The 4,809-nt window shown below is 38.5% G+C and overlaps 1 non-coding gene across 1 annotated transcript; it reads left to right on the top strand.

Moving 5' to 3' along the window:
* Positions 1-200: 200 nt before the first annotated feature.
* TRNAL-UAG (transfer RNA leucine (anticodon UAG)) lies at positions 201-285 on the top strand. The gene has a single exon. It is a non-coding gene; the product is annotated as a tRNA-Leu (tRNA).
* Positions 286-4,809: the final 4,524 nt, after the last annotated feature.

Genomic DNA, 4,809 nt, shown 5'->3' with positions numbered 1-4,809 from the left:
TATAAGAGGAAAATGAATAGAGGTAAAGTATTAAGAGGTCCTTGTATCTTTGGGAAGTAATAAAAGCAGTAATTTATATTACACTTTAATGAGACAAGGATGCATGTTGTAATCTCTAGGGTAACCACTAAACAATATGAATGATTTATTACTAACAAGATAATAAAGGAAATAGAATAAAAAAAAAACACTTATGAGGTGCCTGGGTGGCTTAGTTGGTTAAGCATCTGACTTAGGCTCAGGTCATGATCTCAAGGTTTGTGGGTTCAAGCCCCACGTTGGGCTCTGTGCTGACAGCTCGAAGCCTGGAGCCTGCTTTGGATTCTGTGTCTCCCTCTCTCTCTCTCTCTGCCCCTCCCCCGCTCTCACTCTGTCTCTCTCTCTCTCTCTCTCTCTCTGTCTCAAAAATAAATAAACATTAACAATTTTTTAAAAATAACACTTAATTCAGAAGAATCCAAGGCAAGGTAAAGAGAGGAACACAGCCAAGACATGCCCGAAAGAAAGTACATGGTAAATTGGTAGATAAAAAAACCCATATATCAATAATGACACTAAATAAAAATCACTAAAGACTCTAAATAAAAGACAAATATTGCCAGACTAACAATGAAAACAAAACCCAAACATGTGTTGCTTACCAAAGACATACCTTAAATATAAGGAAAAATATAAAAGTTGAAAATAAAGAGTATAAAAGATATCCCATTGGATACAATTAACTCAAAGGGAGCTAATGTAGCTGTATTAATATCAGACTTTAAAGTAAGAAAATAGACAGGAAAGGAGACAAAGAGGCAAATTTCACAATGACAAAAAGTCACCTCAACAGGAAGGAACAATTCTAAATCTGCATATAACCAATAACATAGTTTGAAAATGTATTAATCGTATGTTGGCAAAAGGGAAAAAAATGTACAAATCCACAATCAGATTAGGAGATATTAACACATCTCTCTCCCTAAATGACACGACAACCAGACCAAAACAAAACAAAACAAAATAGTGAGGATATAGAAGATATAAACAAGTTGTCTCAGTTGGGGCTTTCCCAGAAGCAGATCTGGATATAAGGATTTAAGTGCTAGCAACTGACTCATGAGGTTCAGGGAATACTGGTAGTGGACTGGGGAATTGTTAAAGAAAAGAAAAGCTGGTTACTGCTACATTGTACTGTGGGCAATGGGACTAATTGTTATGCGTCATCACTGAGAAGCGGTTAAAAAAAATATCCCTCAGCATTATCCCAACCAAGGGGTAGCAGACCTGGCATATTTATACACCTACTCCCAAGAGTAATCAGTTGAGGGCTGCTCTCCAGGGGTATCAATCTCTAGCACTTAGGGCCTACAACGTGCATGTGGGCAGCAAGACCTTCCACCATTTTGGAAAAAGCCCTTGGTCACAGAGCTGCAAGTCGCTGGCAATTCCAAGTAAGCCAGGGCACATGGCAGTGTCCCAAGAATACGTGTGAGGTACTCATGGCATCTGCTACAACAATGAACAAAAATGACCTCATTGACATTTATAGGACACTGAACTGAAAAACTATCCCATACACATTGTTTCTAAGTGCACATGAAACATTTATCAAAATAGACCATATGCTGCATCATAAAGCAAGTCTCAACAAATTTTAAATGATTAAAATCATACTTAATATGTTCACTGACCACCGTGGAATTAAACTGAAATTTAACAACACAATGATAGCCAGGGAAATCCACAAATATTTGTAAGAATGTGTCTTAAAAAACCCAAACACTGATGTTGTCTGATGTGTCAAGAAAGGCCTCCTGAGGTAGAAAAATCCATGCCAGATGTGGGAATTAGACAAGAAGGGCAGTAAAAAACATGTTCCACATATAAGTAATAATATGTGTGAAGGCTACAGAAGTGAGGAAAGGCTTCTTGAAGGAGGTGTCTTGAAATGGGCTTTCAAAGATTACCAAGATGGGGGACACCTGAGTGGCTCAGTCAGCTGGGCGTCTGACTCTTGCTTTTGGCTCAGGTCATGATTTCACGGTTCATGAGATCGAGCCCTGCATCAAACTCTGTGCTGACAGCACAGAACCTGCTTGGGACTCTCTCTCTCTCTCCCTCACTCTCTGTCCCTTCCCTGCTCACATGCTCTCTCTCTCAAAATAAATAAACAAACATTTAAAAAATATTACTGATATTTGCCTGCATAGAGAAAAAGAAATGAAAGGACACTACAGGCAGAAAGAACAATAAGTAAAAATAGGAATAAACATAACATGCCAGTGTCAGTGAACCTTAATGAAATCTAGACTCTTTGTTGGGTAGCAATGGGGAATTAAACTGAAGAGGCAGACTGGATCAGATAATGGCGTGGAGGGCACAGGTTTTGGATATAGCCCAACACATAACAGCTGCCTGTGTATATACTTATGTAGCAGGCTTCCTTTATAAGGGAAGCTGCAATAGAACATTATTTAAAAACCTTAATTTTACCCACAGAGATATTAAAAGCCACTGAGTAAATATATCCTTTTAATAACACATGTAAAGGGGGTCCACCTTCTGTTCCTGAGAAGGCATTCTTCTATTTAGTATACAGTGTAACAGCAGGTTGCTATCAAGTCCAATGTTATTTAGTAACAGATTGTTACAGTAGAACAATCTAATTCAGCCCATTCTTGGTCTTCCAGCAGTCCAGCAGTAATGGACTGTTTCGGTTAATTGAATGTTCTGTACACTCGCCATGCAAACACAGAGGGTTTAGCAACAGTTACAAAATGTGAGCACAATCCAAGTCATTGAATACAGATTAAGAGCTCAAAACTCGTGTGCTTAAATTCTTTCAATTCAATTCAGTTTACCTTTCTTTGATGAATCACAAAGCTCTTTAGGATCTTACAGGTAGGGTCCAAGGGTCATCTATAGAAACACCGATCCTTACTAGATTATATGTTCAGAAACGTTGAGCCTAGAAGTACCCAGTCAGGCATTGCCAAAGAAAACAATTTCTTATCAGGTGATACTCTAAGCTAGTACAGGAAAAAGTGTGATGGGGTTTTGGGAAATCCTTGGAGAATATCCTGCCAACAGTTGTACAGGTTTGGAAAAGGGAAGTATCTCCTGTACTGGGTCTGAGAAATATAGGGCTGTGTATTTCCCAGTAGAACCCCCAAGGAAGGGGCACCTGGGTGGCTCCGTCAGTTAGGCATCCGACTCTTGATTTCAGTTCAAGTCAGGATCTCACGGTTAATGGGTTCAAGCTCTGCATAGGGCTCTGCACTGACAGCACAGAGCCTTCTGGGGATTCTCTCTCTCTCCCCCTTTCTCTGCCCCACCCACTTCTCAAAATAAATAAATAAACATTAAAAAAAAGAAACCCTAAGGAAGATATCGCTTTGGTACTGAGTCATAGTGGATGTAATCTATAGCTCTGTTCATTTACAGTGATTTTCCTCTATGTCTATAGTCTAGCCAAGATGGGAGTGTGTCACCATCCTTGGATTCTTATCACCTAGGGTCCAGGACCTGCAGAGTTCTGAAACCCAGAATACTGTAGATGGAGGAATTAAGGTAAGAAACTATAGTAAGAATCCACACGGACAAGGAGGCATTATAATACATGCAGGATCATATGGAAAACACAGAAAATACACACAAAATATATTTTACTGTTTAAACTATTTTGAGGTGAGGGGGAAGAATTAACATTTAATAAGATTAAATCTTCACAATTATTATCCTTATTACTATTATTATCATATTTATGAAATTATCCCCATTTTTACAGAGAAGGAAACTTAAGTTCAATGAGATTGACTAAGCTAATGTATGTAACCTATTCTTACTCACACAGTGAATAAGTTTTTGAATCAGTATTTAAACTGAGATTTGTCTGATTCCAAAACTGCTCCCTTTTCACTCTTCCACACACTCTCACACTCATTTTGGCAAAAGCTCAGAAAAGTAAAGAGGAAATAATAACAGCTAAAATGTTGAGTCTATGTGTTATGCAGTGAACCAAGAACTTCACACACATTATCTCTACTTAAAGTTACAGAAAACGAGGTCCAGGGAGCTTAGGTAACATGTCCAAGTCACATAGTAAATGGAGGAACCAGGATTTGAATGTAGACTCCTTAATTTCAGAGTGTACTTTCTAAAGTACTATGCTATATTTGATGAGAAGCATACCATATATCCTAACCTGATCTTGGGCACTCAAAGTCAGAATGTCCAGAGTTCTTCATCCCACTAGGATATAAATACCCATGTTGTATTCATATTTTAAATTTGTTGTATTGTGTTTAGTCTTAACACTCCATGAGAAGATACTGCAGTAACTAACGAAGAGAAGTAGACAGAATTTTGTTCCTGGATAATGCCACTTGGCAAAGAGCTATCTCCTGCAGTACGCAGGGCCTGATTTGAAGGGGCAGTAGGTGGCCTGAGCCCAAGGTAATATTGTGGACTCTCCACCAATTTGTGCCACGTGGTCCCAGATAAAGTCACCAGCTTCTTCTGAACTGGTTCATCTTCTGTAACCTTCCCTAGCATGCTTTTTCATTCCTCATGGAGCTCTCCCCTAAACAAACAATTCCATATCTTCCTCTCCTCCTGAATTCTTCAGGAAATAAATGCAGTAATAAATTGCATATATTTGTTCTCAAGCTTGTGATATACCTGAGGAGTTTTAAGTACTGTTTGGTTCTCTAGAAATCCAATTCACAAAAAAAAAAAAAAGAAAGAAAGAGAGAGGGAGAGAGAGAAAAGAGAAAAGATCAAACCTCTTGCTGTATTAATGGAGCACCATGTTAATAATTAATTACA

The sequence above is a fragment of the Acinonyx jubatus genome, chromosome X, assembly GCF_027475565.1.
Source record: "Acinonyx jubatus isolate Ajub_Pintada_27869175 chromosome X, VMU_Ajub_asm_v1.0, whole genome shotgun sequence".
In the NCBI taxonomy this organism is placed as follows: domain Eukaryota; kingdom Metazoa; phylum Chordata; class Mammalia; order Carnivora; family Felidae; genus Acinonyx; species Acinonyx jubatus.
This window is presented reverse-complemented; position numbering and strand designations above follow the sequence as displayed.